This window comes from Patagioenas fasciata, chromosome 2, assembly GCF_037038585.1.
Source record: "Patagioenas fasciata isolate bPatFas1 chromosome 2, bPatFas1.hap1, whole genome shotgun sequence".
NCBI lineage: Eukaryota > Metazoa > Chordata > Aves > Columbiformes > Columbidae > Patagioenas > Patagioenas fasciata.
This window is the reverse complement of record NC_092521.1, coordinates 34,763,229-34,775,677: the sequence shown is the minus strand read 5'-3', so window position 1 is coordinate 34,775,677 and position 12,449 is coordinate 34,763,229. Positions and strand designations below refer to the sequence as shown.

The 12,449-nt window shown below is 37.5% G+C and overlaps 1 long non-coding RNA gene across 2 annotated transcripts; it reads left to right on the top strand.

The window, feature by feature from the left end:
• The first annotated feature begins 1,535 nt into the window (after nucleotides 1-1,535).
• LOC139827358 (uncharacterized) lies at nucleotides 1,536-8,562 on the top strand. 2 transcript variants are annotated; one of them, XR_011737886.1, is made up of 4 exons: nucleotides 1,536-1,745; nucleotides 2,431-2,593; nucleotides 4,661-4,815; nucleotides 7,647-8,562. It is a non-coding gene; the product is annotated as an uncharacterized lncRNA (long non-coding RNA). The 2 variants fall into 2 exon arrangements; XR_011737885.1 differs by having other exon boundaries at nucleotides 1,536-2,593.
• The last annotated feature ends 3,887 nt before the right edge of the window (nucleotides 8,563-12,449 follow it).

Here is a 12,449-nt window from a genome sequence, read left to right as displayed (position 1 = left end):
TCAATGGAAGCCACTGGTAGAGCCACAGATATAGTGTCAAAACCACACTGCTTGCTGTCTGTGTAGTTTTGTTAGTATAATAGGAATTTTTGTTTTTATTATTACGGGAGGTCTACATAAGAAAGTGTTTTGCTGGAATGGCATAGCCTACAGAGTACATCCTTGTAGAACCATCCTGACAAAAGAGTAGAAGATAGACCTGTCTTTGGAGTAAGTGACAGAGTACATGCAGCAGTCCTTTCCTTCTGTCTTCAGAACCTCATGGAACAAAGGTCTTCTCTTATTAAGCTGTACATAATTATAAACGGTAGTAATGCATTTTGCTGAACGAGTGATGTGTGTAAAAAAATAACGTTTCTGCTTTGATGAGAACAGAACATCGGTGCCTCTGGACGTGTAGATCTACCCATTCTTAGAACAGTAATTTTTCCTGACACATTTCTGCCTTTTAGTTTTAGAGCGTTTTCTCATTTTTCTTCCAGAGCAGTTCTCTGAGTCAATTCACTGCGCTCGCTTCTGTTGGAGCAGCACGGAGGAGAGAGGCGAGCAGCAGGGGTGAGGGCTGGAGAGCAGAAGCCTTTTTAGTCAGCTTTGCTCCTTTCTAGTCTTATCCTTACTATACTTTACATTAAATTATTTAAGCAAGCATCACTCAGTTCATTAATACGTCATTTAGATTCCTGTGAAGCATGTAAGTAGCTTTCTTTCTTGTACAAAACTTTTCTAGAGTCTTAATCTCCATCCAAAGCTGAGTTCTGGCTTGAAATGTAGTGCTGTACTTAGCAGTCTAGAGTTTCCCTTATTTTCAGCATTTCTTAGAATGTTCCTTTGACTAGTTTGGATCCTACTATAAAGAAGGGCTTTGGTTTTAGTTTAGCCTTTTTTTTTTTTCTTTTTTCTTTTTTAAATTTGTTGTCCTTCCTGCCACTTAGCAGAAATATTCTTAGCTTTTTAGAAACAGATCAGGTATATTTGTGGGACCCTGTGTGTAGCAGCAGTGGAATAACTTCTCCAGTACCATCTATACCAACTTCACTATTGACAGAGATTCAGTTCCTTCCTTTATGTGTTCACAATAACAAAAAGCCACTGTTGTGCTCATAACATTTACCCAAGAAAATCCAAATACTTGACCTCAGCCCTTCTCATCCTTTGTACTGCTCCTACCAGGAGTGTGCAGGGTTTATGTAATTTGCAGGCAAACAACTGTTCAGTTGTCTATTCATTAGATTTCCTTCACAGTTGAGTTCACTATTACCCATTCCTCTGAAGCAGAGCACGCTGGCTTGCTATCCCTTTATACATTCCTTCCCCATGAATGTTTCAGGTCCGGTGCATATATTAGGCTTTCTTATGGTCCTCATAAAACCTCTTCTCTTTACATGCTTGGTTTACGCATCAGGTAATCTAATGTTTACTTCATCGTCGGTGTCCTGGTTTCCACCCACTGAAACAATAGCCGCTCTTTGTAATAAATATAAGTGACAAGTGTGTGCCTGTACAAGTCATCCATTCTATATTGGGTGGAAAGGGAGTAATGATGTAAAACACGGTGACCACATGTTTTCTTCAATAGCAGTCAAAATAAAAATCTGGTGCTCTCAGACCACTTCTCAGAGAGACTTCTCTCTGTGAGGGAGTTGTGTCTGTGGTAGATCTGCAGGTCAGCGTGAAAGAACCCTGGAAGTTAGGCACTGGGAGGACTGCAGGCATGTACGGTGGAGGGAAGAGATGGAAAACTGGAGGTAAGTAATTTGTAATATAGCATATGGGGGAATAAACAACCTATTCCATAGGACGGAAATATTAGATATCAGGCCACTGCAGGAAAGTGGGGACCAGCTGCCAGAGAGAAATAGCAAAAAGATTTTTGTGAGTTTCTTCTCCAGACAGGCTCACCGGTGTCAGAGGAGAACCTTTTGATCTCCCTTTTGTGGTGCTGCATATCTGCATCCTAAGAGGTGGAAAAACTTTGAAATGGGTTAGGTGAGAAAAGATTCTGTGCAAAATACAATAGAATTGTTGGGTGGAAAGATGGGTTCCTACAAGAATAGCTTTTGTTATTGCTGTGGTGGTGCATTGTTTGCTAATAAAAAACAGACTAGAAAATTCTGTCATCTTTGCTTTGGCTTTAACACTGTTTAGCAATACAGAAATCATTACAGTTGGCTGAACTATCATTTCCCAGCCTGGAATTTGACCAGGAAACTGGTCGCAACCTTATACAGGTAAGAAGCCATACTGACCATCATACAAAATCCTTCATTTTCTAAGCACCTCACCAGAAAAAACAAAGGAAATTAAGAGTATCCTAACTGAGAAAAGCTGATGCAACTATTTCTGGTGTATGGCATGGAGATACATTAATAAAACAATTGTCAAAAAATGCTGGGGAGGTTTTTTAAGCCATAATAATTTAATCGGCACTAGCTCTGTCTTACGGATTGAGCACACACCTGGGAGACACAGGAGTTCAGGATGGAAGTCCCTTACTGAGGCAGGAAGGAAAACAGGAGCTTCTCACATCATCGTGGGCACTGGAGTAAACAGTGCAGTGACACCCAAAGAGTCCAGGCACCTCTGTACTTTATGTGTAAGTACGATGCTATTACTCAGTCTATTAATTTCAAGACTTCTTGTTCTAATGCAACCATAGGTCCAAGAAAAAAAAAAAATATAGGTTGTACTCACTTTCAGAAGAACCATGCCACAAACTTGATAAGAAAGATATGTATAATATTGATGTTTTTAAGAGTGTCTCTTACTTTAAGCAGCTATTTATTTAAAACAGAATTCTATAACAACTTCAATGACCATTCATTTGTGGCACAAACATTTTGAAATGGCTTTCTCACTTCTTCTAATACTGTTTTCCTGGTTCTAATAACTTCATGTATACATTTAAAGGATTATCTTTTTAATAAACTACGAAATTACACATTTTTATGTGACTTTAGGAAACCTAAGGAGACAATGTTGTGAAATTCACTTTGAATGCAATTTAATGTGTTAAAGAGAAGGTTCAAATGTATAAATCCATTTTTGAATAGGTTTTTTTTTAATATTATCATTGAGCTTTTCCACTTTTCTCTTCATAAGGTTGTGTATATGAATAATTAAAGTGACGGTCTATATTAAAAATTATGTAGAAAATGATAAGGTTTTTTGTGACTGTAATGTAAAGAAATTAAATGCCAGATGTGATAATTGTAATGTAGGATATATTGCATTCAGAGAGCCTCCCGGTTATATATATCACATAATATTCCACACTTTGCCTATGAGGTAGGGAACATTTGGGTGAATGTGTAGGTATTCATATTAAAATACAGAAATACTGGTTACTCACTGTGATGCTTTAATAAGTATACCACTATGCTATGTGTGGTATGACAGGATGAGAGGAATACATGTATTTCTGAATATGAAGAAGATAACAAATACTAACAAGAGTCTGAAATGGTGCTTTTCAGAGACCGCATGATGTCCAAATAGCAGTTCTGCTAACTGTATGGGTCACAAACAGCACTGGTATTAGTGTCTTATAGGCTAGTAGTAAACGTGACAAGTGAATGAAAAATATCTCCAATCAAAAAGTAAATGGTGGATTTTTGAGTGCTTTGGCAAAATAAGCTTTTTCAATGTGATCACAAATCTCTGCAAAGCAACAGAGAGAGGAGAAAATGAAATACAGAGGCTTCAAACCTAACTCTCTTTATTCTGTCTGCAGAAAATATTTCAACTACATTTTCATAGGAGTAGGTTTGGCTTTTTGTTTTTTTTTTTTCAAGGCATTTGCTTGTGTCCTCTGTTTTTACCTCAAGGTTCTAGGGAATTATTTTGTTGAGATGATAACTTAGGTAGGCTACCTCATTTGTGAAATACAATTATCTGTGTCAGTTTTTCTATAACTTCATTTTCCAATATTCAAGATTAATTTGAAAACATAAAAAACATAATATCAAATCTCAGCATTAGTCATTCATTAAAGGGGATTAAAAAATAAAAGAAAATTTTAAAACAAAGAATCCCAAGTCATACTAACAAGAAGCAACTACTTTGCAAACTACTTGATTTTGTATTATGTACTAGAGAGCTCTTGGCTTGTGACTTTTCCTTTTAGCTAACAACCATTTCACAGAACCTTTAAGTGGAGCTCTGCCTGAACACCTGCAAAGGTTTTCTGAAATGACTTATTATTAGAATGTGAAACTGTGTATGAGGAAAGAAACAGAACAATTGAGAAAGGAAAAGAAGAAAGAAATGTAGTCAAGCTGACAAGAAAGAAACAAATTCTTTGGAACGTTAATTCAGGAACTCTAAAGTTTGTTGCCATTGAAATCCAAAAATGACCTTCCTATGCAGTATGATACTCAAGAATTTATCCTGAAAACTCTACTAATGTAAGTGATTAATAAATATAATAATTTTCTATTAAATATTTTATACTTATATAAACTGTGTGTGTTTGTATAAATATGTTTATAAAAATAGAAAAATGTTCTATTTACTACAAATATTTTCTATTTATATAGGCTATTCTTTTCAGCAAATCACATTGGATATGTCTGATGCCCCTGGATGGGTCTGTGTCCTGCTGGGTCTGGACTTGCCCTACACCTGTACCTTGACCCTGATTATCTCTCTCTCTCCCCTCCAGTAATTTCCTCAGAAGGAAAACCTGGACTAAGAAACGCTGCACCATATTCCAGCAGGTCTGCTCGTGGCAGACTGAACTTCAATCAAAGTTCTGGCTGGATGTCATGAGGAAGACTAAACAAAGATTTTTATGTCTGGTGTCAATGAAAATCAGCTGTGAGTATCATAGTATTTTCCTCATCTATGTTTTTTTTATCTTTTTCTGGTAAATTGTTTAGTTAAATAATTCCTTCAAGAGTTTCATTTCGGAATTTGAAATATCAGGGAAATCTTTTCGCCTTCTTCTTCAGCAGCACTTTTCCTTCTTTAATGTTAAACTTCCACTGGGTGGCATAGTTTCTCCCACATAAAATCCAGTACATGTGACTACAGTAAACTTGGAGCTTTGAGCTTCTCTGCCTCTTACACAACTATGGTTACTGCACTGATGGCATGGACCGTAAGCGAATGCTCTGTCTGTAGCATGATCCTTCTCTCTCTGGCGATCTACAGATGGTCTGTGCCCCGAGTTTTTCAAGACTGTGCTGAGAAGAATTACTAGGTAGATTTCTTTTGTTTTCTCCTTTTATATCCCAGATGTCTGGGTAAACTGGCACAACTCAACATGAATTTATCTGTGTAAGACAGCTTGTATTTATGAAGCTTTCTCTGGAGATGACAGTATTAGTGAAAATGGAAACAAAGAAATCTTGGGGCAAAAAATGTAAGAATTGTGCTGCACCAGGACTAAACAATAGACATTTTAATCTCTCTAATAGAATCATGGATCACAGCTGGTCGCAGAAAGCTATAAAAGAACCTTGCAGCCATGCTGAAAGAATTCTAGAGTCTCAAATGTGAAGTAAAGACTTTAATAATCACCAAAAAAAAAAAACAAAAAAACTAAGGGAGTAGGAAGGGTCCTCTGCCTTGAATTTTCTGTAGTGCTTGAAACTAGACTCTGTAAATGTATCTTGTCTCTTCAGCAATTAGAGCAAGCAACCTTCTATGTCTAAATCTAGCTTTTTTGAATATTCTTAACCTGAATCTTCTTGACGTGAAGTTCCTATTGAAGCACAAAAAAATGTTGGTGAGAGGGAACTGAAATTTTTAAGTCCCCTGTTGGCATCTGCCAGTGCAGGACACTGTCTGTCACGGGGCATGTACGGTCCCAGCCCCCTTCAACAGCCACCAATTGTCTAAAAGTTGTTTGAGCGTCAAATGTTCCTCTAAATTCACCAGTGAAAACTGGTGAAGTGACACCTGACATTGTGCACAACTAGGAATAAGATATTTACCGGTTTTCTTCCATGTTTTTGGGTGTCTCACTTGCCAAACTCTTATGACATACAAAAAGGCAATTCCTGGCATTTTGATTTGAAGTGGCATCCATCATCTCGTTTCTAACTATTAATGATACTTTCTTTCTCCATACTTTCTGGTTAGTAGCAGCAAACTCTGTCCCCACTCCCCCTGTTCCCTCCTGTGTTTCTGGTTTTTTTCAAATCTGTTGAAAGAGAAACAGTCTAGTTCTCCAAAACAAAAAATGTAAATATGCAGACAATGTAAAATGAGAAAATGAACAGACAAACAAAATCCTCTTGTGAATTTTCTGTATTACATATAGCACCATTCAAACTCAAAATCGGGACAAATTGAATTTTAATTTGATAGACACTTCCCAACTGGTATAACCTTTAGATCATAGCTTTTTATGGCTCAAGATGGTATTTTAGATGAGATAGATAGAGAGACAATGAAACTTTGTTAAATGTTCACTATTTGTGGATAGCTACTTGGAAACTAAATTAGTACATGATATTTATTGGGTAACTTATTTATCTATCTCCTACAATTAGGCAGAAGCTGCTGTAGGATTTGCAGAAAAATGCCACAATCTGCAGACCAACTCAGAAACATATTCAGGAATCAGGCTATGAAACTTCTATCCCTCTTTGAGAGTATCTTCATGTCTCAGCTGTTAAATTTGTGGGTTTCTTTCTTTTTATGTATTTTTCTTTTCTCATGCAATGTAGCTAAATGAAATACTTATGAATGATTTTCAGAATTAGTCTTATGAAAGGTTAGCCAAGAAAGGGAATTGATGGGCTAACCAGGCCTAGATTTTATAATGTAAAAAACCTGTATTGTGTTTTAATTTTTTATCAACTGTGTCATGTATGTCAAGATTTTAATTTCAGCTGGTTTTGTTTCAAAGAGAGCGAATCTTCCAAGTGGATATGGTCATTCTGTAACATGTTGCATTTTACTTGTATCAGTCTTTGACAAGGTGTTTTTTTTCTACTTGCCTAGATTGCTGTAAGTTTTTATGACATTTTAGTTCTGATGTGTTGCCAATATGTTGTATATATAATGAACTCTACTCTGTTTTCTCAGAGTATTTTCTCAAAAACTCATTCTTCTGTCTAGTTAAGTTAAAATCAGAAAACCACTGTTTTTCTGACAGTTCACCACAACTTTGTCTGGTCAGGACTCCGTTTTCAGAGGCCTTACCAAAAATTTTGTTAGCTTGTACAATTGTAGTTGAAGACCTTGTCATTCTGGATCCAAAGACTTCAACAGAGTTGCTGAACTGGTTCTCAAATGGTGTTAAAATGAAAAGACATATTCTCCTCTCTCTTCTTTTCATAGGGAACTCTTTTTTTGCATTTAACTGAATTGAATATTGACATCTTTCTGCCAGCTAACATCCGAAACACCAGCTGATATACAGGTAGTTGCATTAGGTTATGCTCCAGTCTAAGTCAAATACATTCTCTCTGTTTAATGTTATCCAATAATGTTTCTTTGGGCTTTGAATGTGTGACTTTGCAGACCTGATTCAGAGAACTCTTGAATATGCAACCAACAGTTGAACATACGGCCCATGATATTTTGTTGGAGAAAAAAAAAGATGTTCCTTCTCACATATTTCATTCAGACAGGTAGAACTGTTCTTTCTTGTAGTTGAGTCATTTATCATTTGCTCTGATTTTTCCATATTTCAGGTGTTTATCTAGTCATCCTCATCATCATGCTGTTCAACTGCAATAACCTACAGTCTTCTCAGGAATTTGAACTACTAAGGACAGTCTCCTCCCTGAAAAACTTTCTTGTCATTTCACCTGGCCATCTTTATCAAATGGAGGTGCAGAAATCATTTATCCTTCATGCTACTCCAGATCTCTGGCACACAAGTAGAAATCTGAATTAAGACGATCAGCCAGGATGTCAGTGCTCCCCACTTCTTCACAAGCTTCTGCCCATTGCTCTGTTTTCTGCACTTGTGTGTCTACACATGGTTTGACAATATCAGTCCAGGGGTTCTCACGCCTGTGGCAGAGCCCTCTGAACCAGGAATGCAGCTGGTTGCACTTAATGTTCTGCCCTTGGCTGAACGCTTCACCTGTTCCTCATGACAGAGGAGAACTATTTTTATCCTTCCTAGGATTTCTAGGATACAAATATCCCAGTACTATTGTGTAACTATCCCTATACTATCTTTAAAATCCGGAATACCGAGGAAAATATTTTGCTGATCCCATTGCTAAAAGCTCCAATACTTTAATCAAAGCCTGAACACTTAGAACTTTTTATTGGTTATTTCAGCAAGACAAGTTTAGTTTTATTATTGTAAAAGCCTTTCTGTAATTGTTTGGATTAGTCTTCGTAAAGTTTCATTTCAATTTATAGATTGAATTTGATTCAGAAAGGTGGTCTTATTGCTGCCAGTTGGGTGGTTTGGCAAAATTATAATCTGTTGGCTTTTTAATTTAAACAGTTGCTATTCTGTAACCATCATAGACAACATGGGGGTGGTGGTGGAGATAATTTTGTTCCTATCTTTCTTGCTGGAATTCTAAAAATTGTGGAGTATAATTTGGAATCTCTGGTTCTGAATATGTCAGCTTTTGGTTGATTGAATTACTGCTAAATAATATTGAAATAAATGGCTTATCTCAAAGATACTAAGCAATCTGCTGCCTTATTTGGTGAACAGTCTTGAGTTTCTGAAAGCTAGAATTACATTCAGCCTTAAAATATATATTTAAGACTCCAACAGCATTTTTAATGAATTTAGTTTTAGAATATGCTCAGAGCTCTCATGCTGATTTTTTTGTTTAAAGAGCACTAGCTGTAGCTTCATGCATAAGTGCTGTGGCATGTCTCTTCTGTTTTTTGCTAAACAAGGACAACCTAGAATTGATAGACAATACATTAATATCCAAAAATAACTTTTTGGGCTTTTGCATTGACTTATATTAGGCATTTTTTTAAATGTTTTGAAAAGCTTAGTAAATTTTAACTGATAGCAATCTGATTGAGTTCAGCCTATCAGTTTTCCTGAATCTCTGCCAGCTGCATGAGCTGAATCATTCTATTTTGAGTTATTCCCAAATAAATAACTGGCAGCAGCATCTAGATTTCATCAGATAAGTAAGACAGTGAAAGTGTTTGAGAAATACACCAATGCATCGGTCTTCAAAGCTCTGCTTAAGACTTGCATTTTATCTCACTAAAGAAAGAGCAGGAGGAGGAAAGATAGGAAAAGATGCCAAAAAGAAAGAAACTTGCAATTTTTCGCTTCCAAGTTTAAAATGTGAGGGAGAGAATACTTGAGATGGAGTATATTTGAAGAAAGTGTGTTTAGACAATGGTCTTGTAAAAAACCATCCTTAGCTGCTTTGGTTTGATCTTCATGGGTGTGGGGAAGGACATCAACTTGCGTGTCCCTAATAAGGGCTTCCTGTTGAAGATCAGAGCAGTTCAGTTTGCTTTAAATGAAAATTATTTCATTGGGAAAAAAAAAAAAAAAAAAACTGTTGGCCTTCCATTTGAATCAAACATTACTTGAAATATTTTTGAATCCTACAGGGAAGAAGCCTTAAAAAATGTGAAGTTTCTTTCTCACTGTTTCACAGTTTCCTACCCCTACCCTTGAAAAAAAAAATCTCTTCCTGGTTATCCTTTGTTGCCTGTCTTTCACTTTTTAAAGTTTGTCTTTATAAGATCTTGATAAAAGACACTTCTTGCAAAGGACAATATGAGGCAATAGCAAGATAACATTTGTGGGTCTCTGGAGGTCCAGGGATTAACCTGTTGAAAACCTGCCCTAGCAGCAGTGCAGCTGTGCTAGTACGGTTCTGTCCTTAGTTAAGAAATCCTGATTTTCTACTGGTCTATGGTATAGTTACTCTGCAACTCAGAGAGACTACTCAAACGTGATTAGGAGGTTATTTGGCATATATATTCATTCTTTCTTGCCGTAGATGTATAAAGTTGACCTCACTGTGTCTTGCTTTTGCAGATGACACTTGTTGGTCTCTCCTAGAGCATGCAAGCCTTGAGTTCTTTTGGCTTTGTAGCTTTTACCTGCATGAACTTCAGTGAAACATCAGTAATATTTTAAAGCTCATAATAAAAATATGCAATACTCATCACTGAACTCAGCCTTCAGTTACTGACGTTATTTGTGGTATGGATTTTAACCGTGTCTCAGATGCAGACCTGGTGTCATTAGGAGCCAACCTGTTTCTGGCTGTGCTTACTGGGGCAGCACTCACGTCAGCTAACAGAGTTGTTCAGCTTTCATCATCCTGCTGGACTGCCAGGTGAGAGTCATCCTGTGAGAGACCTCTGTGCTCTTCTCCCTTGGTCTTTAGGTTCCCAGAAGGCTTATTTACTTGCACCCTCCATTGGGTGAATTTCTAAGCCAGCCCTAGTCTGGGATTCTGCATAAACTAACAAATCTTCCTCAGAGTACTGAGGAGCACAAGGAAGAGCCAGAAAGACTTCTGTACAACATCTACTCCTCAAGTAACAATGTTAAGTCAGAGTTAACACTAAAAAGATTATCTCAGTTTGAACCACCTCCATATAGAGCTACTCAGAGGCAACCACATCATGCTATTCATAACCTCTCTCTTGGATACCATGTTTCCAAAGTTTTTCTCTGCATGTTTTGAAGTAATTGAGCCATTATTACTCTAGATACTCAGAGGTCATTGTATGTCTCACCACAAAAATGTCAAAATGGCCATTTTTGGAGAGTACTTTGTAAATACCTAACATTTCCTGTGCAAAGTAATGCAGTTTTTAAAAGAAAACACTGAACAAGCAAAAGGAGTTAACCTGATTCCACTGAGGGAGAATCTGCCTGTGAGAAATCTCTACAGCAGACTGAAATCTAGCTGCTGTTAGTTTATTTGCTGGAAGAAAACCAGACCATCATTTTGCCCACTTCCCAGAAGAGTGTGTCTGTGGGTGTTCTCTTTTTTTTTTCTCACCAGTAATAGATGAAATCTTGCAATAAGAGCTGACTGCTAGAAAGACTACCTCAAGCAAATTATTGTCATGGAAAACACTGGCATCAGCCCAAGATCGCAATTGTTGCTCTTGCAGTCTTCCTGTGGTTCAACATCAGTAGAGAATCAGTTGCTTATTTCTTGGAACAAGAAATACAGAAAGAACTACTAAAGCTCATGCTTTACTGGCGTGTTTTGCTTGCTTATAGACTTCTTTATCTCAACCTCTAATTACATTTCTCCTGTGTAAATATGGATAGGAGAAAAAAATGTTTACAAATGTGGAGTTCTCCAGGAACATGTGGCATGAAGATGATGGGAAGTGGCTTCCCCTACTTGTACTTGAGTGTCCCAAAATAAACTATTCCTCTGCTTTAGAAAGAGACATTTACAATGTATATTCTTCCTCTACCCCATAGGAGAGGGAACCATCAGAGACTGTGGTTGCAAGTGCGAAAGGAAACCTGGATTCATGAGTCTTTGTAACACTCACAATTGTAGCTGGACACCTGACACCAGCACGTAAATGCATTCAGTTCCTGTCTTTGGACCATTATGAACCCATTAAGAATAAACACAGAGCCTAAACTGAGTTTCTATTTCCTCTACAGTTTATTCTGTTTCCTACCAGTAGAAAGGCTGACTTCAAAGGATCATTACTGTACATCTTTAGGAAATTGTCCATTTTCAGCTCTAGTGCTACTGCCCTTAATTAGTCATCACTGACCACCATGTGGAGGTTGCTACCTCTACAGGTTCCTGCAAAAGTATGTGTAAGAGTGCTACCTACTCCCCTGGCAAAGCCAAGCAGGTTAGCTGAAACCACCTTCACTGGTGGATTAAACTGAACTGGTCTACTTTGCCTGGGCTCATAAAGGATTTCTTACCTCCTTGTATCATCAGACTTAGGAGGCTGGTGACAAATGCTAGTGTAACACTATTTTCATCTATGCCAATGTCACGAAGCAGTTATCCTTCCAGGTACTTTGATATAATACAATCTTACCTCTCCATCTGTGAAGGCTGTGTTCCTAAAAAGTGCAGTGCTTAGCAAGTCAGCTGACAGCAAAGCATTTTTTCCCATAAAAATGAACGTAATAGAAGAGAGATGCACACGGGACTTAAGTACAATCTAAGCACATGAGGACGTGTATATGGTGTGGAAGGTGAAGAGTCAGAGGCAGGATCATCAACTGCAGGAGATGCTGGCTTTTGGGCTGCTGAGATGTTTCAGTAGGATCTGTCACAGATTGCTAACTGTCATCATTACCTCCTTTTTCCATCCTTCATCCTTGATAGATAACTCAAATTCACTCAAGTTAGAGAAAGATTATGACAATGACAAAAATGTAACCATTCAAAAACAGACAGAAAGAAGGCAGAAAGATTAAGGTCACGCTTTCAGTCTCTTAAAAGTGACCTAGTTGGACAGACACAAAGCCACAAATGCTATCCCCCAGAAAACCAACATCTCCTCCAGCTGACAAGCCTCCTGGCCTTACTGCC